This window comes from Ambystoma mexicanum, chromosome 11 (assembly GCF_040938575.1).
Source record: "Ambystoma mexicanum isolate Mex_15411 chromosome 11, UKY_AmexF1_1, whole genome shotgun sequence".
In the NCBI taxonomy this organism is placed as follows: Eukaryota; Metazoa; Chordata; class Amphibia; order Caudata; family Ambystomatidae; genus Ambystoma; species Ambystoma mexicanum.
Window position 1 is genome coordinate 326,009,363 of NC_090934.1, and position 27,471 is coordinate 326,036,833.

Below are 27,471 nucleotides of genomic sequence, written 5' to 3' on the forward strand. Positions count from 1 at the left end.
CAGATGGCAAGATGGGAGGGGAGTAAAAACGTTTCTCATCTTCCCAAAACACCAGTGGAGGGAGCCACCTCAACTCAGATCGTCTCCAGGAAAGGAGCCTTGCTGTTGACTGCACAATTCTGACATGGGATATCAGAAGATAACATTGAGATCTTCAAAATATGTTAAACCATTTGGCCAACGAATCAAGGGGTTTCAATCTCTCCACGTGAAATCCCGAAAATCATGAATGCTTGAAACATCATACGAGTCATAAAAATGCATTACTGGATGCACTGGAGTACTGTGACGATGAATACGCTGAAAAATGAAAGACCTAGACAAGTGCTGGAGGTGCAACAAGGCCAGCTGGTCCCATCTTCACAAGCTATGCAATTGTGAGAAGCGAATACGCTTCTCTTCTGATGTGCTGCACAGGATCAAACTACTTCAGAACACTTAATTCACTCTTGGCGCTATGCTCTTGGATTTTAATGTATTTTAAAAGAAGCAAAGTATCATGCCTAGAAAACAACAGGGAAGCTTATTCAGCTAAGGTGCTTGGTGCACAGTATTCATCCTTAAACCATTAACAAGGTAACATCTGATAACACAACAAAAGCGGTTTTTTAGGAAGGTAGGTATTCGAAGTGCATCAAAAGATTGCAAAATAACTGAATCAATTAGAGTGCTCACACTCAACATCCATGAAAAAAGGGGGGAGGACCACCCGACTCGGCGTACCTGACCCTAAGGAAGAACACCCTGATCCTAGCGGGGGTGCCTGTCCCTGGGTGGCGTGTGGTGTATCGCCTACTAAAAAGATATAGAGGAGAGTACTGTCCCTCAACCTTCTATACTAATGGCAATGTCTGGAAACAGACATGGGTCGTCCAAAGCAAAGCAAAGGGGGGCATTTAAAACAGTGGTAGACTCCAGAGGGTTAAGTAGCGTACAACAAGACAATGAATTGGGTCTTGAGGCTGCTTGATCTTAAACGTGGATCCAACCTGTAAATCAGGTCAACTGCTTGTATTCCATCCAGAGTGTGCAAATTTAATAATACCCGTAGGTCACTGTGGTTGAGGAATATAGGAGTACTGGTGGAGTAGCCACTGGTGGGTCACTAAAAAATGGCCAGCCGGGGGGCTGGGGGGCTAGAAAGGCTCTTATAAAAATATGTGGCTCACTCAGTGGTGATGAGTGTGCTACAGTAAGTAGTGGTTAAAGGTTTGTGTCTCTTTGGTAGGTGTGTAAGAGATCAAGTGTGGGTCATGAGAGCCCTCATGACCGAAAGGGGTCGACCGGTTTCAATGGCGTAAGAGATTTAGGCCATCTTCTTCAGGACCGTGATTTAGAATGCAAGCGGGTTTGCCAAGTGTTCAGTAAGTTACTGAACCGGAATGAAGATCTTGGTGTCTCCTGGAGGGAGACAAAAGAGGGAGGGGGGAGAAAAATGGAGAGCATTCAATGCGGGGGGTAAGAACAGGGACAAGGGGAGGGGGTGTGTTTGGGGGCACCAGGCGGTTGGTGCAAAGTGCTACGGAGTGGTGCTTTTAACATGCCTAGAGTGGAGCATGTGGGAGAAAGGCCATTAATTGGTCCAAAATTACAGGAGTAGTAGAAGGTGCCTGTACACCAGTGGTTGAATTCATCGCCAATAGGTGGGGGAGAGGAAAGAGGTGCCAGACAAAGTCTCTAAAGGTGACTGTTAAAATGCTGCCAGGGAGTGAGAGTCGCTGATGTGCACTTAATATGATACAAAGTGTGCACTACAGGGTGGAATTGGTGGGCCCCTAGCTCGTAGGCAAATTGGGTGAAGTGGTGGCAACCCGCGTCCGACTGGTGCATGGGGGGTGCCTGTGGGGTGGGGGAAGCAGGCTGAACATACCTCTAAACCAGCATATAAGCTGGAATCTAAACGGTGAATCTTGGTTGCTCAAAACACCGAGTTGCAGGTAAAAAATATACCTATGGGGAATAAACAAGCCATATCAGGTATAGTAAATAGTGCTGGATACATGGCAGAATTTGCCCTGATCAAAGTGCCATAGTGCCTAAGAGTGGTCTGTACCTGTTGAAGGGGGCATCTGCTCTCCTCTGTGCTGTCTGGGAGCTGTTTCGGGCTAATGCAGCTCGAGAGCGCTGGTTTGGTTGAAATAAGGCCAACTGACTGTAGAAACCCGCTTTTGTTGTGTTACCAGATGTTACCTTGTTAATGGTTTAAGGATGAATACTGTGCACCAAGCAGCTTAGCTGAATAAGCTTCCCTGTTGTTTTCTAGACATACTTCGTGCAACTGTCCACAGTTGCTGGGATAGATTTAATCTACCTACGCAAGAGGAAGGATCTTCCTCCCTCCTGCCATTCGTACACAGTAACCTGGTGGTTGTTCTCCCCCGCCATCTTTTCCCCACCCCACCCTTCCCTCACCCTGACAAATGGCCGACGGTCACTTTCTAGCTTTTGCAGAGGAATTAGTTGATGGCATTCTAGCCAATCCATCCCTACTAGGACTAGACCTAACACCAGAGAACATTATTAATAACGACGAATGGAATGATATTGAGATCCTTAGAAAGAAAATCATTCGCACTGAATTACATGGCGCTCTTATGACTGAGTATCTGAGGGCGCATGCTGCACCCAACGGCCTTATCATACGTATTGAACCACGTATCTTTCTAGATAACCTTAAATTCAGGAAAGACTGGTCCTTCATAGCCAACAAGTGTACCAGAGATTGGCTCATACTCATCATCAACACTGCCAAAACAGTAACAGATCAATTACTGAAAGAATTGAATGATAAAAGTGAGGCACTTAAAACTAAAATCACTGCAGATAACTTACTGAACATTTGGCAAACCCGCTTGCATTCTAAATCACGGTCCTGAAGAAGATGGCCTAAATCTCTTACGCCATTGAAACCGGTCGACCCCTTTCGGTCATGAGGGCTCTCATGACCCACGCTTGATCTCTTACACACCTACCAAAGAGACACAAACCTTTAACCACTACTTACTGTAGCACACTCATCACCACTGAGTGAGCCACATATTTTTATAAGAGCCTTTCTAGCCCCCCAGCCCCCCGGCTGGCCATTTTTTAGTGACCCACCAGTGGCTACTCCACCAGTACTCCTATATTCCTCAACCACAGTGACCTACGGGTATTATTAAATTTGCACACTCTGGATGGAATACAAGCAGTTGACCTGATTTACAGGTTGGATCCACGTTTAAGATCAAGCAGCCTCAAGACCCAATTCATTGTCTTGTTGTACGCTACTTATCCTCTGGAGTCTACCACTGTTTTAAATGCCCCCCTTTGCTTTGCTTTGGACGACCCATGTCTGTTTCCAGACATTGCCATTAGTATAGAAGGTTGAGGGACAGTACTCTCCTCTATATCTTTTTAGTAGGCGATACACCACACGCCACCCAGGGACAGGCACCCCCGCTAGGATCAGGGTTTTCTTCCTTAGGGTCAGGTACGCCGAGTCGGGTTGTCCTCCCCCCTTTTTTCATGGATGTTGAGTGTGAGCACTCTAATTGATTCAGTTATTTTGCAATCTTTTGATGCACTTCGAATACCTACCTTCCTAAAAAAACGCTTTTGTTGCGCAAAGTATCATGCTTCATGCTGAAGACCAATGAAAAAGCTGGGCAGAGAATGTTCCTTAGCCACTGAAAACGGATGAAAAAGCTGTGAGTGGTGGAATGGATGGAAGAGGTTGTCCTCCATTTCCCAACCAACATTTGCCAGACCTGTCCGGGGACATGCACATGTGCTCCGTCTCCCCCACAGGCTTCAAGCTGATCTTCCAACATCAGCAGGGCTCCATCCAGATGTGGACGAACGTATGTTCCAGTTCACCATAGACGTGGCACACTGCAGAGTCTCATGGTGGCAGAAGGAGACTTGGTGCATCTCTTACATTTAGGAGGCTGAAGAAATGGCATTCTCTAGCAGGCCCTTCCACTCCCTAAGGAAGTTGTGGGTTTCAAGACAAGCAGAAGGTTACGAGTTGGACTTTAAAAAGAGCAGCTGCAGTCAGGGATCCCCAAAAAGTGCATTGTTGTGGGACAGGGATAAACGTGTATTTAGAACAACCTGAGTCCTTATTGTGTGTTCATTTGCAGACTGTGACCTGGGTTGGACATGTATAGGACCATGCTTCAGCACACGCCTTGTAACCACACTTCTTTTTGCATGAACACAGCTAATGTGAAGCACTAGTGGATCTATTTGATTACTACGCAGTGCAAAATTGTGAATCCGAAAATATCAAATTCCAAAATGGTGCTGTGCAGTGATAACATAGATCACTTTCCCAGCATCCGGTGTTCACCCACCTCTTACCCCACTAACCTTTTCGGTGGCACACTCAGAAGTGTCTCACCGACTTTCCTCTTTCCCTGCGGTGTCAGTTCCCTCCCACTAATGTGCCTCGGAGTAGCACGGCAGGGTCCTTTTTGCTGTTTTTGTCATCAAAGCGGGGGACAACCCCACCAACCCTGAAGTCCATAATGCTGAACAAGGGGAGTGTGGGACGCCCCCACAACCCCCACCGCCCATGTTCAGCATTATGTACTTCGATTTTCTTTTCCAAGCCGAATGAGCTGTGAAAACACATTCAGATTTTTTTTTTCATTTATTTCGTCCAATACCCTAGTTAATATACTTTTATGGACATTGTGCTCCTATTAGCATCCTTTTTTGTTGTTGTTCGTCTGCTGGATTGCCAATTGACCTGCCTACCTTGTTGATGTGGTTGATGATGTGTGTTCCACCTTCGTAAAGTAGTTAATACATACACTTCACCAAACTGAATGTGCTATCTGGCACTCCTGCAAATGGCATGCTGTGCTTCTCAGTACATATTTTGGGATTGTGTGAGGCAGGAAAGCAGCTTTGAGTTTTCCTTACTTCATGTTTAGGCCTGGCTGGAGCCAGCTCGGGTTGCTGCTGGAGCTTTTAAAAATGCCTGTACGAGCGGTGTCCCGCATTAGTTAGCTTCACAGTAATGGATCAGGAATGGATTGTGCTGAATGCTGTTACACAGCATTTTTTTTATTTTTTATTTTGTATATAGTTATAAAACTTTAACACAAATCCAATTAACACAATCCGCACATATATACCATAATGAAGAAAAACTATACAGTCACATCATTTACAAATAGTACATAAGTTCAAATATAAATATATAACTAGCAAAAAAGCAATAAAAAAATATGATACGTTAAAATCAAACCCATATAATAAAAATACTTCTCGAATTCAGCTATATACAGAGTATCGTGGAGTGTAATATGCTTACACTTCAGACGTTTTTAGAGTTCACTGTGCAAATAAAATTACCGAATAGTCATAGCAAACAAAGGAGAAAAGGAAAAAAGAAAAGAAAAAAAATATATATAGATGATTATCACTACACTACCAGACGAGCAGAGGGTTAGAGATCTGATATCAATTTGACTTCTTCAAAGCTCATCAAATACTTGTTAACACTCTTCCACACTTGTATAATGGCGATAGTTAGGTCCTGGCTATAGCCCGACAAACATCTAAACCAGAATAATTCAATGGTAATGCATTCAGGATTTTTCACATATTAGGGAGGTAGCATTCATACACCCTTCTCATGGTCGAACAGCTTGTCAGGACATGTCTAGCAGACTCAACTATACGCCTATCAAGGCATATTCTACATGTTCTTTCCTCTGCCAGTATACCCATCCAGGCACCTTTAATCTCTAGAATATACAGGCAATTTAGTCTTATATTCCGGAATATTCTGCTTGTAGCAGGAGAGAGCAATAGCTTTAAGTAATTTTGAGGCTGTTTATACATTAAAAAACATCCTAGGGAAGAATTTCAAATATCCCATACTAGAAATCTTTTTATGGCACTTCACCCAGTCCCATTTCTCCAAACAATGTTTGAGTGACATAAGCATGGCTCCTTCTCCATGCTCCCAACTGGGTAACCAGCCTATTTCTTCAAAGAATTGCTGGTTTCTGTCCCAAAATGTATTCAATGCAGATACTTTCCCACTCTCCAATGAGGCTTGTAGGATGAACAAAAGGGAACTGGTCCAGCATGTTCGATCTTAATTAACAGTTTAGCTCTATTAAACTCAATAAGAGCAGACAAAGAGATCAATCCCATCTCCAACCTGACTGCTTCAATCAGTGTATAGTTGGTTAGTCCCAGTAATCTTCTCCAAATAAGACCTTCCATTAGGTCAGCCCAGGAGGACCAATCTAAGTAGGATGTCTCTAGCACATACAAAAAAGCTGCAGATAGTTTCTGTTTGTATATGGTAAGAACAATAAGAAGACTCTACCCTGCAGTCCGCTTCGAGAAAGACATCACAGCAGCCAAATTTGACAATATTGTTACTCTCGTATTTTGTTGTAACGTCTCATTCGCTTTTTATCTCACTTCAGTTACCTCATGGCCCATATACTTATACCAAGAGACCCTTTTGTTGTCATCCAAATGACAAGAAATGATAGTCCATTTACAGCACCTTCGAGTGACAGCCATAAATTGGGTTTTCCCAAGATTTATTTTCAAACCATTTTTCTCAGCATTCTCGCAGACAGCCTTAGTACTGTGACAGATGCCCACATAGGTGTTATCAAATATAATAAAGTCATCGGCATAGCCAATCCACCCAATTTTGACATTACCAATTTTTGGGAAAGCGTTCTTTTTTTCAATAAAGATGCCCCCGAAGTCTGCCATAAACAGGTTATACAATATAGGTGCTAAAGCACACCCCTGCTTGACACCCTTTCTGACCAAGATCAGACTAGACATCAGACCTTGGTTGTTCAGCCTAACCCTAGATGTAGTTTCTTCGTACATCATTTTGCATGCAAAGAGGAGATGTTCTGGCATGCCCATCATTTCCAGTTTCACCCATGATTTGCTTCTGTCAACCATGTCAAACGCAGAAGAAAATTCCACAAATCGCAGGTACAGTGGGAGATTGTCACAGCAATTAGCTTGTTCATTCAGAGTGTTTACCAAAGTAGACAGGGGTTGAACCAAGGAGATGATACCACTAGATCGTAATAGGCATCAAGCGTGTTTCTTTTTAATCCTATAGGAAAGAGATAACAGAGCATAGCCATGCAAGCATTAGTACACTATAGATAAACCCTTGTGTTGCAGCCGCTGTTGAACAGGCAGCCAATGCAGGCTGCACCTAGCCTCATAAACAAGCATACTAAGCTTGAGACCAAGCACAGCACGCAAAGCACTATTCTGGACCACCTGCAAAGATCTAAGATTAGCTTGAGATGTGCCAATTAGAAGGCTGTTACAATAATCCAGTTTGCAGTTCACAATCGCAGCTCCAATCAGAGCTAGCATTTTTTTTTACAGATAAGGCCTTATCTGTCAGAGAAGCTGAATGTAAAAATGGCAGGAAGAATTTAAATAACTAGTTTGCCGATGAAATGATAGTTGGGGGTCGAAAAAGACACAGAGAGTTTTAACAGTTGTTGATACTTGAATGACATGTTGGATGATGAGAAAACTGTTGTATCTTGCATCCAGCTTCTTAAGCTGCTGCTGAGTGCCGGAAACAAGGAGTTTGGTTTTGGCATTGTTAAGAGCCAAGGAATTCATGGCCATCCAATTCTGAATTTCAGAGATGTGATTGATACGTTCCTGATATTTATAGTACTCACCAGTAAGTTTGATGACAATCTGCATATCGTCAGCATAATTGGCAAATTATTTCCCATAGCCGACAAAAGAGCACAGAGAATATGTGAGTAAATGTTAAAGAGTAGGGGTGATTGACACGACCCCTGGGGGACACCACATAATAAATCAGAGGCAATAGAAAAGGCATTCTCCTTAATTAATCTCATATTCCGGGGTGTTAAGGATTTTAAAGTTACGTCACACTCCAGACCAGGACTCTTTTCACTGGTAAGGAATGTGGCGCTTTTAAATGTATTAATTTGGATTTCAGCTTTGAGAAGGCAGCCAACCTATCTCACACCCCCGCTTAACGTACATCCTGTGTCGCAATGGACCATGAACCAGGCCGGTGTAATAATGAAATATTTATTTATTTTTTTGATTATTAATAAAATAAAACACATTCAATAACGGGCAGCAATCACCGGTGTGGTGATAGTTACACAGTAAAATGATATAATACACTTAGTTTGACCTTTTTATATAAGATATAAAATGCACAATTGAAAGAAAGCAAGATTACTTTTTGAGTAGGGCTTTTAAATGGCACCATAGTTAAGCATTCCCCCTGCAATACCCCCTCAAACACCTGTTAACCAAATTTTGTGTGGGTGGAGAGAAGACACAAGGAGTAAGGTATACTATGCAAAAATCGGATTGAAAATCCGACCTACCGCAATGAATGGGAGGAAAAAATCGGATTGAGCTCCCTTGAAAAATGAGAAAAATGGCACTCAAAATTACTGAATGGTGATTTTACATGCGCGGTTCAAGGAATAAGGCAAGAATGTGTATGGCTGTATCAAAGAAGCATGAAAATAGACAAGCTACAAGGCAATGTACTAAACAACGGGTACACAGTGCAGCAAAATCACACGTGGCACGCTTGCAATTTCTTGACTTTTACGGTTTTAAAATAGCAAAACGGCTTGGGAAATGAGCTAAACAGACAAAATCAGAATGTGGTTTTAATGCTAAGGTACAAAGGTACATCACAGGTATGATATGAAAGTGAAAGGGTAACTCTGGATGGATAACACTAAGGGATTATTAAAGGGAAAGGAAAAATCAGCTTTTTAAAATGAAAGCAGTTGCACGGGGAAAATCATTTTTAAAAGGACGTGACAAGTTTTACTGAGACTATATTTTAGTGGCTAAGAAAAAAAGAATGCCAGCCGTGAAAAAGGTTAATTTGGAATTTTAACCACTTCACACCGTGTGTTTCTTTATATGAGAATTAATTAATTAATTCCAAATAGTACTAACGACTTATACAACAGACTGAAATGATTTGGAAAGAATGGCACTAACAAATGGAGATTACTATGGATTTTTCTAAGGACAGCATACACTGCAGATTCTGACAATTTTAAGAATTTACTAGGGTATTTATAGGATTTCTATGGGATTGGACATAATATCACGTAACAAAGGGATGCAGCTTTTTGGTTACTGGGGAAAGGAAATACTTACAACAAGCACTTGAATGGAATAGTTTGGACAGCCAGCTGGGTCTTGGACAGCGGGACTGGGTCTGGTCGCTGCGCAGCGGTGGCTCTTCTCTAAGGACACAGCAAGGCAACCAGAGTCTGGCCTCAGTGGACAGCGGGTGCATCAACTGGGCAAAGCAGGTCTGGTCACTGGATAATCCCAAAAGGGTTCAGCCTTTCCCCTTTTCACTGAATTACTGGATTTTCAAAGGGTTTAACTCTGGATAAAAGTTTCACAGCCTGGGTAAGAGGTTCTGCCTGGATCTGCGGTCAGCTACCCCTGGCTTGGCACTGGAATCTGGAATCTTGCAGGGTGACTGTGGAATGTCTGGATCTCTGGATGTTGATTTATGAATGCTGGATTTTCTTGAATGCCGGTCTGTCTGTATGTGTCCACCTTATATAGCCCGAATGACATCAGAGAATTTTGACTATGTGGGCAGATCTAAGCTAGACATACCTCTAAATCAGATAGGTTAGCCTGTAACTTTCGCCGCCTCCCTGTAAGCAGATTGGACTGAAGGACGTGACTCAGTTTTAGTGTGTGTGTTTTTATGAGGTGCATTGTTACGCCATAGTTACTTTTACCAAAATCAGTTATGAGACAAAACCCCTATATTTACAATTGTTATCCTCCTGAAAATTAGATTCCATATTTTATAAGAAATATGTTGTTCCAAGTCCCAAGTCGGTGCAATGTTGTTTAGTAATTCTGGTAATAATTGTGTTTTCTCTCTTTCTTTCACAAAAGCCAGTCTTTTTGTAAATAGATATATTATACACTTAAACCAAACCCCATCCCCACCTAAAATACTATTTCTGTGCGAGTATTTGGGATGATTTCACATTTTAACTTTCAAAGTGTACACATAATTACGGGTCACCTGGCCTGAAACGAATTTCTATGCTGTTCATAGATTTCGCTTGACAAACAATGCCTTCAGTGAGGAATGCCCTCCTCTGCTGGTTTACAACCTGAAGATAGATGGTCATGGGTGTGTCTCACTAGAGATAAACTGTGTAATGTTGAAAAGATGAAAATAGCATCAGTGCATAGTCATTTTAACACAGAACATTTTCACTTTCAATTAGAAGTGTTGAGCTTTCAGCATAGCAGCGCTGCACCAGGCTGCTTTTGAATTCTTCTTGTTGGTGCACATGAAGAAAATAACGGCAGCCTTTCTCGGGGTGTTCTCGGTTCCATCTCGCCCCATATGTGCTCAGCAGAGCCAGTGCAACGATTCTTCTTCTAATTGCTGAAAATGCATTTTGGTGGTGCAGAGGAGTTCTGCTGGGCTGGTAAATGTACCCCACAGTGAACCCAAGAAAGATTCGGCCCAGGCCATTGCCTCTTTAGTACATTTGCCAACCAAGATGAATCTATCCGCCAAGATGGCTAAGATGCTTCTATGGCAATGAAGAAGCGTGCATGCACTATGAACCTCACAACAAGGACAATGCTCAGGTGCTGTCTCCAGGGAGCGATGAAACCACAGATTATAGAAAATCAGCAGGCTTTTATTTGATTCTAATTAGTGCAATTTACAGCTGACCTTTGCCCGGTCTGGTCCTGTTCATGGCTCAGCGCTGCCTGTGCCATGGGATACACCAGTCCTTGATGACAGCATCACCACAGTTTCACCCGAATTCCCGCACAGAGACTACCTCACATCTATAGTGTATTATTATTATTGCTGCGAAAAATAACCATTTTGCTTCTTTTACTTTTCAAGTGAAATGCACTCCTGGGGAATGGTGGAAGCACACAGTAACCCGAGCAGAGCCCCAAGCGCCCATTACAGTAACAAGAGGGGCTATGATATCACCCGCAATAACACCCACTTCAACAAGGTTCATTTGGCGACGAGGAGGGAGGATGGGGTGACAACTCTGGAAAGTGGACTGGGTGCTGAAAGTATCTGTTTTAGCCAGTTGCTAGCCATATGCACAGCAGCACGTCAGGCCACACCAGTGCTGTAGCGCAGCCGTCTTTGAGGTGCAAGTATGATGCTTTGCCAATGAAAAATTCATACCTTAAATACATGTGTAACAACACCAGCACCTCTGTCAAAGGACTAATCGTATGTATCTGCACTGCGCCTCCACTGCCCAGGCACTGGGGCTTCATCACCGGAGAAAAAAATATATATATCTAAAAAGAGCACCTCACTATCTCTCCTTGGCACGAGTTGTGCAGTGCGCATTGTGGAGAACAGGCATCCTAATCAGGCAGGGCCTGCAGCAAGAGTGGTATCCCACAGTCCTTCGAGCTCGCCTTAAAACGTACTTTCCCCCCAATTACAAACAACCAGGGAAAGGAGCTAAGTCACTGCATGGACAATTGTGTAATTGGTGTAATCAGACCCTTTGGTAAGGAGGATGTCATAAATCATGATCATCGCCTGCTGTTCTTTTACCCAGAAATACTTTTTTTGTAGGTTTTCACACTGTACTGTGCATAAAGGATTGCCTCACTTCATCGGTATGCCTTCTTCTATGTACCATTGAAAGATGAAAGGCTGAGCCAACCCACTCCTGATAAGACCTTAAATGTGTGGCATGCCCAGAGGTTTAGGGCTGCCTGCGGGCCATGGGGAGGGTGGATGGGCTGCCTGCCTGTATTCCAGGGGTGCGCATGGACTTTCACACGCAATTTCACTGGCGCAAGCATGGTAGGTGTATGGCGGGGGTGCGCGTGGACATTCACACAGAATTTTTGATGGCGTACGTGTATTCCGGGGGTGCGCGTGAACTGTCACATGCGTTTTCGCTAGCATGAGCAGGGTACGCGTATTCCGAGGGGTGCGCAGGGACTTTTACATGCGTTTTCGCTAGCGTGAGTGGGGTACGTGTATTCCGGGGGTGCATGGGGAGTTTTACATGCGCTTTCGTGGTTGGGGGGCTGTATGCAGGTCCACTGGCCTTTGCGCTATGTAGGGGATTTGTGCGATGTTTTTGGCGCATGGGGCGGGGTTGGGGGGTTAACTGGCACTGCTGCAGGGTCGCTGCACCACTCTGCACCATGGCTGGTTATGGATGTAAGTATCCATGAATATGCTGGAGTTTTACACGCTATTTCGCTGGTGCGAGCGGGGTACGTGTATTCCGGGGGTTCGTGTGGACTTTCACATGCCATTTGGCAGTGTGTGCCCTCCCGGGTGTGCCCTCCCTCCCTATGCCCCGGAGGTAGCCCATCACCCCTGGGCATGCCCCACAGGCAGCCCATCACCCCAGACCATGCCCCACAAGCAGGCCACATGGCACCATGCACTCGGGAGCACCGACACATGTCCACCCCACCCCCATTGACGGGCACCTGCCAGCAGGCCCCGACTCATGTCCCCCCAAACCCCCATTGGCGGGCACCTGCCAGCAGGCCCCGACTCATGTCCCCTCAAACCCCCCCCACCACCCCCATTGACGGGCACCTGCCAGCAGCCCCTGACTCATGTCCCCCACCCAACACGTCATCACAATGCAGACACATGGCCCTTATGGCCACCCAAATCCCACCCCACGCCACCCCAGTCCAAATACCCAACCAAGCATTCCATCCACTCCACATTGAAAACCCCATGTCATGACAGATCCCAAACAACCAGTATGGCCATGAATATATGTCCGTCAGAACCACACAATGGCGACATGACTGAGAAAACCCACATTGTGACATGCACAAAACCAATGAGAGAAGACCACACAAATGAATTAAAAAATAAAAATGTATTCTATACAAAATGGAATAATGAAATGAAATCACACAAGAAAAAAATAAATAAACAAAAGTCTGGATGTCCAAAATAAAGGAAAAAAATGAATCCAGAAATCAATGAAATCCAAAGTAAAATGGCTGCAAAGCGTCCGTCCATAAACCAAAATCCAAAAAATTAGAAAAAAAGAAAACCATTCCTCCAGGGTAAAAATAATACAGTGAAATCAGGTCCATAACTATGTATACAAATATAAAATCAAAGGTCCATGAGTCCGACAATCCAAATAAAACCTAACAAAAAACCTACCTAACAAATAACTATTTACAAAAAGGTGGGGCATAGTCCGTGCGCCCCAAAAAAATAAGAAAGGAAACCTACACCTACTAAACTATTTAGAAAGGTGGCGGGCCAGTCCCACGGCTCATTTAGTGATGTTCTGGGCCAGGGCATCATCGAACTCCGCGCCGAGGTTCCGGAGGCGTGCCTGTTCCCTGGTCTCGAGGTCCCGCATGGATGCAGCCATGCGAGTTTCCTCAAGCCCTCCGCCCACCTCAAAGTCTGGTGCATGGAGTTCTCCGCCCTGACCATCCTGAGCCGTGCCCTCTCTGCATCTATTTGCCGGCCCAACTGCTGCCACACGGAAGACACTCCCACTCCGGAGTCCTCCTGCCCCTCGACAGATGCCTGCCCCCCGGGTGTTGATGGCCCTGAGCCATGATGCCTCCCACGCTGAGTCTGCCGCTGCCTTCGACGCACTGCGTCTGCCACCACAACGGCATCCAGGCTGATGGAATCCACCAGCGCTGTCGTGCACGTGCCCTTGCCGATGATGCTGGCACATCCTCCATCTGCTGGGGTCCAGTTGGTGGGGTGGCCACCCCTGCTGGACCTCCGACTCTGACTGTGGCAGGGATGGGATCTCTACCAGGCTGGCTGCATTGGCCTGGTGCCATCTGGGCCGGAAGACGGCACGGAGAATGACTGGCGTATAGTGCGCACAGAGGAGGAGAGGGCCGCAAGACTGGCTGACACATGAATGAAACCCCCAACCATGGTCCCTCCCAACTGGGCCACGTTGGCACACAGCTCTTCGTGATGACGTGCGGGGTCCCTTCAGGAAGCACGCACGTCATCACGAATGTCACGTGTGCACAACGCGACACCAATCAGGACAGACTCAATCCGGTCACGGGTCTCCTAGTCTGGAGTGCCAGCTGACATGGACCTACCCCCTACCTGCAGACAGACCTGGGACGGGGCATCCCTGCTGGTGCATGGTGATGCAGTCACAGTGTCAGGGACAGAGACATCCACAGGCACCTCTGCGGTGACCTGTGCTGCCTCCTGCCCCTGCCCCTGCACTGCACCACTTGCACCAGTGGTACCACCTCCACCAGACCCCATGTGCGGCTCTGTAGCGGCCTACTCCTCCTCTATACACACCAGCAATGTGGATGGCTCCCAGCGTCTTCCGCCGTTCCAAGTCCCTGTGGGGGCTCATCTGCCCCTTCCACTACAGCCCTGGTGGCAGACGCGGCACCAGTCCCCTCGCTCCTTGATGATAGAATTTCCTAGGAGGGTGACTGGGCCTTGCGTCGCCGGCCAGTGGAGGCATCCCTGCCGCTTTCCTCCACAGTGATGTCTCCGCCCTCTTCTTCACTCACCACTGTGTAAAGGGAGACATTGAACACAAGCCTCAGGGTACTGAAATATAGTCCCCTAGACACAAAGCAATAGCACATGAGTGGCACTGTCAAACGTCACTTCCATCATGTCCCTCCACAACACATGGGTCAGTGCAGGCAACACACATGCAGGAACAGGCATGGCAAATGCAACATACATTCGTTTTCATGTCCAAGGCATCGTAGATTCATCCAATGGTGGGCTGATATTCAAATGAATCATGGTACATGCTGGTTACATGCACACAGATCACCAGAGGGTCATGCATCTAACCCGGTATACCACCAGATACAGTGGATACAAGGAAGTACAGACACAGGCATGCATACATGTGTGTGTTCCGCATGCTGCTCCACATGATGCATTGTAACACATACACCATCCATGTGGGTCACGCCTGACTGGACTCACATGCAGCAACATCATGTCCCTGCACACACACATCCAAACATGACCCATGTCACACATGCAGGCAAGTAGCTAACTACCAGCACACTGCAACATGCCCTTTGTTAAACGTGAATACATGGCCACTTACCGCTCGACCCAGACGGGCCTGCATCCTGAGGATCTGGTGGTGAAGCACTGAGCAAATGCACTCCAGGACCCTCATCTGCTGGGTAGTAAGCTGGACCCGGTGCCCCACTGCATCCGCTGTTTCCAAGAGGCGCCAGGCCTTCTTGAGGGTCCTGGACTTGTAGTCCTCCCAGCGCTTCTGGACGTGTTTGATGTCGTGGGGTGCCACCCCCTCCGCGTTGATGGCACCCACTATGTCCTTCCAGATCCTCTTCCATCCTTCCTTGTCAGCGCGCGATGGTGTGAAGAGGGCATCATAATGCCCCAGAACTTGCTCTACCAGGATAAAAACTTCCCTTTCACTGAAGCTGGTAGCCCTCTGCCTCTCTGCTGGGAGGTTGCCACTGGTGCTGGAAGGTGTTGTGTCGGACATGGCAACCCCCGAGGCAGGTGTGGGTGGGCAACTGGCTCCTGGGGCTGGGCTGTGGAGTGATGGAACACCAGTCGGGAGACTTCTGTTCCAGCAGGGGTGGTCACAGCAACTGGACCCCTGCAGATGGCAGATGTGCAGGCACCAAATGGCAGGGCACGGTCGCAGCAGGCAGCAGCAGATGGCTCGTGAAAGGCTGCACGGGGCTCTGGGGGGCAGTAATTCGTCTTCTGGGCAGGAGCGTAGTCTTCTGTGTGTTGTCGCGTGGCCAGCTTGATACAGAGTGATTTTGCATGTGAAAAACAGCACGTTTGTGTGAATTCCAAGGAAAGGCCCTTAGCGCGTAAGCGCGTAGGTGACTTAACGTGCGCGCGGGCATTTCCCTCGGCACGGGTTGAAGGTTCCACATGGGTTTCCATCGCTCTGTACGTGCTTTTCGTGGAAAGCGGTGCGTGTGTTTTCCATATGTTGGGGTTCACACGAGATTACTTCACAGCGTCTACAGTGCATACTTCTTCTTTTGGCGTGGGTGTTGGCTATGCGTTCTTCTTCTACATGCAAGGCAGTCAGTGAGTTGCACATGCTATTGTTCCTACTGCGGGTGTCCCTCTTAGCCTGTGTGTTGATCACATATGCATTTGTTGTGTTCCTGGCTGCCACAGCGTACTGCATGTGTTTATTTACACGCACGTGGGCTACAGGGGTCGCATATCTCTTTTTCTTGCTTTTTTGGGATGCCTGAGTGTTGCGTGACATGTCATTTCTCTTAAGGGGCCACAGAATGGGACATTCATCGTAGCTGTATATACATGCTTTGTTGTTTGTGTGCCGTTTTATACTGCACAGGGATGCTTCTGCCTGCCTTTGGGTGGCGGACGTGTTTAGGTCTGTGCGTGGTGTCTTTTGGAGTGCGCGTGTTTTCCTGATTCAATTCTATGAATACATGTAGTTCGCGTGCGTGTGGGCGTTCTGTGTATTTCACAGCAGTACTTCCCCAGTTACGCCCTTATTTTCATGTGTTGTTCCCCATTCCACGTGTTGCGCCGCGTGTTCCACCCCCTTTCTGGTGTGTGCGCTAACGTTGTGCGCTTTTGCTGTGCGCATCATGCATGGCGTTCGGGATGTTGCAGTGATGTGTGCGCCGGTGTGCGCCACACACGTATTTGGCGCACATCCCGGGGAAACTACGCACAGGGACTTCCATGAATCGCACGCGTGTGCTTGCTTTTTCACGCTTGCGCCAGCTTGCGCAATGGATTTCGTCGCACATTTCTTCCATGAATCGGCCCCTAAAAATAGGTTAAAAAAAATTGTGATATCTGGGTTCAGTTGCAGACTAACTTCCCTGTTTGCTCTGCGGACAGGCCTCTGATTGATCCACAGGGCGGAGTGATGTCCGCGAACATCTGATGCACCCGCTGATTGGATTGTGAAAAGCGTGAGGTGTGTCATATTTTAGTAATGCCCGCCATGTTGGATTTGCGGACAGCTGCCTTTGTCCGCAAACACTGCGGTGAAAACATATTAAAAAACACAACATTCCACTTGTCAAACTAATGAAACAATCTTGTGGAGGTGAGGGGTGATGAGAATGGGATGGGATATTGCCTTAAAAAGACCAAAAACAGGTGTTTTTACAACTCCGATGTCCGTGAGCAGTCTGCATGTCCAGGGCATTCTTGTGATGTTCGCAAACATCTAAGAAGTTCTGGGACATCTATGCCTATTTCTGCATTACAGATAGACAAAGCAGTTTTTGGATGGCTTATAACTTTGGTGCCACTCAATGAAACTGCATGCAGTATTGGAATATCATTCTAGACCTGACTCTGAATGGTTCTGCAAAGTGTAGTGCTGTTTTGCCAAGAGGGAACAAAATTAGAGGAGGATGGTCCCAAAATATTGTAAAGGCTTATAAATGTAGTGCAATTTGACGAATTTGCACAGGAGTTTGCAAAAAGATATTAGAAATAGATATGCCTGTCTAAGTTTAGTGGGATTTTGTCAAGAGGGGCAAAGTTAGAGGGGGGGTCTTAACATTTTTAGATGGTTTATAACTTTGTTGCCATTTGACGAATGTGGACGAAAGTTTTCAGAAAAGATTATAGATTTTTGGAAAACACCCTTGCATGCAAAGTCTGAAGTGGTTTTGTCAAGTGGGGGCTAAATTATATGATTTTTTTATGGACCTGAAAGCATGGTTTTGCAAATGGGTCTGTGTTTTATTTTTTTAAAAGTGTCATAATGTAGGTAAAAAAAATAGTGATATATCTTTCAACATGTGAATCCAAATTGGCCATCTAAGTATTGATATGCCCATGTGGACAATATTATGTAGGACAAACATCCAGAAGGGTCAAAGACAGGATTAGTGAACACAAATCAAACATACGTACAAATAACATGAAATTCCCAGTATCAAGACACTTCCACACTAAACATCACACAATCTCACAATTGAGATTTTTAATCCTTGAAACAGTTACCAAACCACCGAGAGGTGGCAATTTACAACAAATACTATCTTGTAGAGAAATGTTCTGGATACATAAATTAGAATCATTGGAACCAAAAGGGATGAATGAGGAGTCCTCCCTAAATTTTTTTCTATAAGTGATGGGTAATGTCTGCAAATTATGTAAAGTTTTGGTCTAGAAGCTGCATTTATGCACTAGAGATCAGTATACCAACGCTGAAATCAAATTGATTGTTAAGTATCAACTGCTTTTTAAGTATCAACAGAATACTAATGAGTCTGATATTATTACCATTATTTAACTAAATTGTATGTTTTGATTTACAATGTTGCTGAAATACAGTATAGGTAACAATGTGTTAAAACTGTAAAATTAATGTGGACTAATAGGCACTACTATTAGAACACGTCTTATTTATAGTGTTGAACTCATGATATCCAGGATGTCATAGCACTATCTATACTACAATTTCCAGCGAATGGCCAAATTCGTATTCAAGTGCTGACTGTACTACAATTCCCACAATTTCTTTATCTTACGTGAATAGGTCTCACTTATGCGCATTCCTGCGCATTTCATAATCAGGTAGAGTATATTGATGAGAAAGGATGGTAGTTTAAAATTAACACATGGACGTCTTCTTAGTATGCAGTTTATCATGCAGACATTCACGAACATGAGTGCGTTCTTCCACACTACGAGTCTAATGATCCAATCAAGAAACGCCAACGAAGCACTAGAATACGTACGCTGTCTTAAAGCTTGGTTGCTTGGCAACCATCAAACTTTGCACCTCACGGATTGACATTCTCACATCGCGGCCAGCCAAACACAGATACAGAGATGCAGGTCACCAGTTGAGTGAATATCTCGTCTTACTTTGATTTTGAACACTGAAGAATACGTAAGAAAAAGGAAATAACACAGGCCTGTTTCCTTCAGATGGGAGACACACGCAGTCAATAATCTTGGTTGCTCAAAAACCAGTTAACCCCACGCCTCACAGGTAGAAATCTTCACAGTGTTGCTGTCAGAGCATAGACACGAACTTGAATGTGGGCACAAACAACCGACTTCATAGACTGAAAATAAAGATCTGGAAATGATCAGCTGACTTGGTACTCAACAAGCACATAATAGGTGAGCATAAGTTAAAATGAATTATTCTCATCTATCTATACAGGAAGCACTTACACTGAGTTCCTTATATTTCAGGGAATCACGTAGCAATTGATCAAAAGAATTCACAGAATGAAGACTATTGCTTAGCGTTGATCGAATTAGCAAAAGTGAACACCCGGTAATACCGGGTAAATTAGAATGCACTCTTTATTAATATAATGAGTTACCTTTAAATGTAACAGCACACTCATTCAGTTCTATACTTCACATGTATTAGAACATTTGAGTCATCAACACAGTTTAACACTTGTGCCTATTACTTCACATTGGTTAAAATTGGAAGTTTGAGAATGTATTCACTGAGATACAAGAAGGAAGAAATTAACTATATATGATTGAATGTAGAAAGTTGTTGCTCCGGAAGAAGAGAGTCATTCTCTCGAAAAGCGTTAAGCTCTTGTCTTTTGTTTTGATTTAATTTTCATTTAATGTGATTAGAATGTATAGGATTTTTAAACATTGATTAAGAGATTGTAACTTGCATGATTACGAATACAACATATTTCTGATTGAGTTGAATATTAAGATTCACTGATGTATTTACAATTCCGAAATTGAAAATTGCTGCTAAAAAAAGATTGCTTTGAAAAAATATTGTTCTTCAGTCATAAGATAGCAAATTATCATGGTTTAATATAATCAGAATACAGCTTCAATATTGATTGGATTATTCCAATACATTCGGGTGTGCAGGAGAAGGGAGTTCCCATGACTCATGGGAATTCCAATTTTTGCATGATACATTGACTTTTGATACTAGAGTCATTATTTTCTCCCCCGCACCCTTGACTTTGGCTAATCTCCAGTGAGCCATAGGAGCTCCAAATATTTGTCAGATCTCAGAATTATCAATCTTTTAAATATGGTGTGCTTTACTCCAATGGCAATTTAATAACTTTGGTGAATAGCCTGTGGCCCTGCGCAGTGACCAGATTGTCCGGACAATCTTGTTACTGGTCATGACCAAGAGTGACCAGCAATGGGTTTAAAAGGGGCATAGCACCATGGACCAGCTATGTGCTAACATTTTTCAAAATCGGGATAGGCTTGAATGGGAAAATAAATCTACTTGTGGGTACAGGTTTAAGTGCTGTATAGGATTGCAACAAATATGCACGTGGAGGGTCAGCAAGAACTTGAAAGCATGGTTTTGCAAATATGTCCTGTGTTTTATTTTTTGGAAAGTGTGAACATGTAACTACATAACACAGTGATAAAACACTGGTGTTTGGGCAATGGGGCTGGCCATGAGCAAGGAGAAATTGATACTGTAATTTGCTCTTTGGAGTATGCAGCATGGCCGAAGTGGTAGGTTTGAAAGGGAACAAATATTCTGCTTGAGGTTACAGCCTGAAGTGATGGTCTAGATTACAACACACTTGCACGACAAGCATTAGCAAGGACCTGAAAGCATGTTTTTGGAAATATGTCTTGGGTTTTATTTTTCCAAAGTGTAAGCATGTAAGTAGAAAAACTATTGATATACATTTGGTGTCTGGGAAGTGGACCTCGCCCTCAGCAAATGCAAATGTGTACTCTGATTTGCTCATTGGGGAATGCAGAATAGCCGAAGCCCATGTCCCATGGATTTCGAGACTGGCCATGGCTGAAAGCCCTGACCACTGGCCATTTGTTACATTATTAGGGTATAGTGGAAACTGATCTAGTATGCAGGGTTGAATAAGAGGGGTGGTTTAGTTCAGCTGGGTTCATGGTTGGGCCTTATGCCATAGGCAATTAAACAATGATTTGCATCCCCAGCGTGAGCTGCTGATAACGACAGACATAAGTATGTGTTGCAATACATATGTTTCTTAAAGGCAGTTTATAGTTCTTTCACAAATATGAAAAGAGAAATTATTAATAACTTAAATACAGTGATGTAACAACATTAAACATTGTGTCTTGTAAAAAACGTATTACAGTGACACAAAAAACATTGTTAAAGGGATATTACGGTTAAGATGCATCCCACCTGTGGGACTCCTCTGCTTCAGTAGTTAATCAGTGGTGTCCCACCATGGCATTCCTTGGCATTTCCCTCCTAGGTTTGCATGAGCACTTGCCCATCCATACTGCCCCTTCTATTTATGCACTTGTTTATGTGCATGTATAGGAGCACTGTGTACAATTGTTTGCATAAGTAAGGGTAATGCAAATGCAAAAGATTTGTAGAAGATTGTTAAGTGGCATTTGGTGTGTGGAAGCTTAATATGGCCATAGGGTTATATGTACAGTTTTTGGAAGTGATTGGTGGATATATGTGTGACTGTTTGAAACAGGCATTGTGGGAGTGTTACAAATATAAAATCAGAAAGGATACAAGGGGTTCCCTGTGCGATGGTGTGCACATGCCATCCAGGTCTTTTAATGATCCATGGCCTGGAAAGGAGACTGCGGAGACCATAGAGAGGTATAAAGGTCCATCAATTATGGACCTTATTGTGTGCTAGAGAAAAGTATTTGGTACAGAAAATTGTTCCTGTCCTTTTATATTGTTCTCTGCTATACAATTGTCCATTATTCCCATTAGCATAACTCAAAATGCTAATGGAAATGTATGAGAATCTTATTGTGTCTATCTACTTTACTGAGAAATATAAAGTAGATGAGTCTATAAATTAATTTTTTCGTTTTATTTTTTAACTGAAAGGTTGTTCCTAAACCAACCTATTTTGGTGATTTTTTTTGTTTTTTACAGGATAATTCAGAACGTAAGGTGGGGAGGGAAATGAGGGAAGAGGCACAAACCAAAAATATGGATGGAAGGTGGTCAGGGGAGCATGTTGCACGTGTGTTACATCTAAGGTAGGTGGCAGTATTTCTCAAGCTCCTTGATTACAGCTTTAAAAGCACTTCAAAATTGTGATGTGTTGCAGTATATACAAAGTACTGTTGTCTTAGAAAGATATGATCAACAGCATCTTTAATCGCTTGCAAGGTAGCTGGTGGGATTTTGTGCCCCACCAAAGAAGGCTGTGTGTTTACAGTATTGGTTGAGGAAGATGAGGTGGAGGAAGACAGCCCACTACTTGATGAGAAAGGAACAAACTTTCTGAGAGCATAGCAGTGGTTAAATATGGTGTGGGGTGCATGGAAGTGGTCCTGTAGAAGTACTGTCAAGGTAGTCCGTGACTGAATTGCACTCAGTGCATTTCACTTTGGTAGCTTTAGCGTTTGGTACATTTCCAACAGTGGTAAACAACTTCCCCACCCATGATTCTCTCTGGCTGCTAGAGGTAGGCACTTCCTCTACCTCATCTTCTTGGTTATCTTCATTGTCTTTTGAAGTACTGTGCTTTTTTGTTGTGTAGATCCTCCAGCTGGTGGTGGTGGTGGTGGTGGCTCTTGGGGAGGAGGGATGGCAATAGCTGATACCATTACTAAGATAAATAGCAGTTTTTGCTAATATTCTTCCAAGTATGTGCTGTGTGCTAGATTGTTGAATAATAATGAGTAAGAATAGGTATAGGGGCTAAGCAAGGGTAAATTTTGAGCTTCCTAGATCAGCTGAAAATGCAGTTCCAAACTGTTCGCGAGGCATCGACCCGTTTGCGAAGTGTGGATGTGTTCACGAACATGTCATCATGCCAAGCGGGCATGTGTGCTCCTGTGACACTGCCCGAAGAGTACGCAATGACGTCAGACGTTCGCGAACATCGACGAACACAAGAACAGAGGAAAACGTGGCAGAAAGTATATAGAAGTGTTAAAAATGGTCCTAGAAGGTGGGGAATGGCAGAGTTTTAAGGTGACAAATTGTAAATTGGACAAAAATGCTGCTATGTTGGGGTAAATGTGATATTACTAAGTTGTAGGAATTTAGCGTGCACTGGTAAAAATCCATAAAATTAACAGAACAAATGTTGTTAAAGGGACCTTACGATTAAGTTGTACAAATAAAAATCTATGAAATTCACTGCAAAAACTTTGTTAAAGGGACATCATGTTTAAGTTGCACTAATAAAAACCTATGAAATTCAATGAAAAAACATTGTTAAAGGGACATTATGGTTACAAGTAAAACCAAAAACCCCAGAAATTCACCAGTTATGGTAAGTTAAGGAACCATAACTCGCACAACCACCATGCACTGCTATACAAACACAGAGGACATGAAAAATGACATCACAAATGTCATTGATGATATCACTGATGACATCACATATTACTTTATTTTTAGTAAACAAGGGTTGAGTTTATAATCTTGGAAACAAGATGTTAGGTGTGATTGGGAGATTTAGCATGAACTACATTATGTATTAAAGAATGTATTCATGTAAACACATATGTTAGTGTTGTTGTTAGTAGAGGAACCTAATCATACATACATATAGGCAATGGTTGCAGCAAGCACCATAGAAGTACAATATTTTTAATCTGGTAATTTCCAATAGTAATATAATAAATGCTAATTTATGACAGTTTTGAGTAATGTTAAACATGGAATAAATAGGTAACAATTGAAATCTTACCACACACTTGTGTTAGTAGATAACATATATATTAAAACACACAATGCATACGAATTAGAGGCCATACAGATAAACTAAAGTAAGGAAGAAAGAAACGAAAGCACCAAAAAATGACAATAACATGACAGTTAATGATCATGTACACAAATTAATTGTGTGTTTGAGGTGTGCTTATTGCCCCATGTATGTGCACTATGAGCTCAGATTACACACTAAAGAAAGTGCTTTAAGAACATATAAAAAAAGTTAATGTTTAGATATACTACACCGTTAAAATTTTGGAAATTCTCCTAAACAAAAAAATTGCTTAATCATATCAGTAAACAAAAACAAATTACCCAGATATGTGATATCATCAGTGATATCATAAATAACATTTGTGATATCATCTTTCATGTTCTGGGTGTTAGTCTTAGCAGTACATGGTGGTGGCACGACTTATGGTTGCTTAGCTTACTTGTGACCATAATGTCCCTTTAACAATGTTTATTCATTGAATTGTGTGGGTTTCTGTTAGTGCAACTTAACCATAACGTCCTTTTAACAAAGTTGTTCTTTCGAAGCTGTAATAAAGCAGCATGAGAAACACTGCGCCCCATCTTAAAATTAATGAACACCCAACTCTCTCCCTGTCAACCTGCCTCTTTTTATCTGTGGTGGTGTATCTTCCCATATTTCCCTCCCCACATAACTTCCTAACCTCTCCTGAAAAAAAACAAAAAAACACAAAATAAATAAACACAAAAAGGTTCCTTTACGTACCACCTTTCACAATTTAAAAACAGAAGTAAAAAAATAGGCTTAGAGAGTCCATCTACTTTACATTTTTTGATAAAGTAGTTGGACTCAATAAGATTCTCCAACATTTCCATTACCATTGTGTACTATGCTAATGAAAATAATGTAAAATGTTTTACTAGACAAAAATAAAAAAGCAGAGAAACAATTTTCTGCCCCAAATACGTTTCTCTTGCATACAACAATGGCCATAATCAATGGACCTTCATAACTATCCATGGTCTCTGCAGTCCCCTTTCCAGATCAGGCCTCATTGAAACACCCGGATAGCACGTGTACACCATCGCACAAGACAGCCATTCTAGCCTTTTCACTTTTATGTTTGCAATACTCCCTCATTACATGTTTTCAAACAGTCACCGATCCATTAACCAATAATTTCCAAAAACTTTACATGTAACCGTATGAACATATTAAACTTCCGCACACCAACTGTCACTTAATATTCTTCTACAACATGTTTCCATCTGCATTTCCTTTACTTATAGAAACAAATTCTACACAGTAATTCTATTAATGCACATATGTAGAATGATAATTGTATTAGAGAAAGGGAGAGTAGGGATTAGCAAATACTCATGGAAGGCCAGGAAGGAGGAACCAATGGGTGCCAAGGTCAGAGGCTACTACCTAACTGCTTGGCCAGATGAGTCTCAAGGGTGGGGTGCATAGCCTCTAGAAAGTTAACCCGCAAGGGCAGTGCTGAAGGAGGGGTTGAAGGGGGGTACTGGTCTCAACTAGTTATAGTGCCTTGAACCTATAAAGTTAATGATGCACCAGGCCACCAGTATTAGCGGCAGTGGGATAAACTAGCAGAGAAATGAGAAAAGGAAAGAAAAATACAGGAGGAGAGTTTTGAAAGTTTCCAGAACATAAGAAAGTCCAGCTCAATGTCTTAAACGGGCAGGAACACTGTTCAAAAGAAAGGCACCAGCTAAACAGAGAGATCTACCACTCCCTCTCTGTCTGTAGAAGCATTTAACAAACAGACAATTGAACTTAAACAAGCAGAAGGCTCTAGCAGGATAGTATTTAGGGACATAAAGTTGCAAATAGCGTGTTCCCAGACCCCAGAAAGCCTTGTGGATGATGCAGAGGGTCTTCCATTTTGTCCTTACAGCCACCAGAAGCCAGTGCAGAAATTGTAGGGCTTCTGAGATACGATGCCTATCCTTCAGGCCAAGCATAACTCTTGATTCTAGATTAGCCTAAAGGTCCATACAGAAGAAAGGGGGAGGTTGACAAAGAGGCTTTTACAGTAGTGCAGCCTACAGAAGACCAAGGTTCTCGAGTTATTCACCTTGTAAGGGAATGTAAAGAAACATAGAATTCCTGCAAAGAGGTGAAGCTCAAAATGGACCTTCTTCAAAAGGTCAAACATGTGAGGAGTAAAGGAAAGGGAGTAGTTAAAGATAACCCCCACATTTTTGGCCTCAGAGAAGTGTCCCAATAACAAAAATCTTTATATTACTGCCATTCACACAGAGACCGTTAGACGCACACCATGCCTGGAAAGAGATAGACAATCAGGGATCAGAGAGGCACATAAGAAAGTGATAGAGGAAAGTTTAAAATAAAGTTGTGTATCATCACCATAAAACTGCAACTTAGTTCAGAAGGAGCAGATGAGGTGAGCCAGAGGGACAACATACATATTAAAAAGCCACAACGATAGGATAGAACCCTGGGAGATGCTGCAGGTAGAGACGCAGGCAGTGCACGACAAATGGCCCAGTTGCACCTGGAAATGGCAGTTAGGCAGGAAAGAGGTCAGCCAGTCCAGTGGCCAGTGTATGATCCCATAGGTATCATGGAGGCGTTCAATAAAGATAGAATGATTCACCTTTTCAAAGGTGGATGACCAACCAATAAGAACTATCTCAATTGTACTACAATCAGAAATACCATATACTCTTCAATTAGATAACTACACAAATTTGGTATACACATATTACTATAGTGCATGTGGCCAGTGGCCAGATTCTTGGGGACACGACCTATGGCCATGCCCCCTAGAATCTGGCCACTGGGCACAACCACCAACATACTATTAAACCATATAAAAAGTATGTACAATAGAACCTTGAATAACAAAATGCACCCAGATACCCCACCCACCCCTAATTCCAATAACGTTGTCCGTTGACACAAAGATTCACAGCACACACGCCATCACCTAGACTGCTTTTTCAGTTATAAAAATAATCTTTATATCAACTTTGTTCCATTCTCCCACCCTTTCCAAGCCCTCTTTTATCCACAAAATAACCCCAAATATATTTTCCAGATTTCTTTTCCTCGTGCCCCAATAAGTAAATCACAGTAAGCATTTGTCCTTGCGGAGAGGCAACCCCACTGTCCATGCACTACAGTTATATCACTATTTTTTATAATTGCATTTAGACACTTTGGAAAAATAAAGCACAAGACAAATGTGCAAAAGCATGCTTTCAGGTCTTTGCTGATACTCCTCGTGCAACTCCACTGCAACATTTCAAGCTGTAGCCGCAAGCAGAGTATTCTTTTCCATTCAAATCTAAGGCTTCGGCCATGCCACATGCCCCAAAAAAGTAAATCAGAGTACACATGTGTCCTTCCTCAGGCATAGACCCATTGCCCAATTTTATATCACCCTTTTCTGAACTTACATGTGAACACTTTAGAGAAAATAAAATACAGGACAGATTTGAAAAACCATGCATTGAGGATCTTGCTGATGCTCCTCCCAAATGTTTGCTGCAATCGTATCCAGCACATCGGGCTGTATACACAAGCAGAATTTTTTTTCACATTGCGACCTACCCCTTTTTCAAAGAATTTTAACACATAGCTGGTCCATGGTGCCCATGTGCACTTTAACCCTCTTGCCAGTCACTCATGGTCATGGCCAGTAGCCAGATAGTCAAGCTCATTGCCTTTGGCCATAACCCAGACAATCTGGCCACTACCCATGTCCAAAGGCTGTACCGCAGTCACCAAAGATATTCCACTATT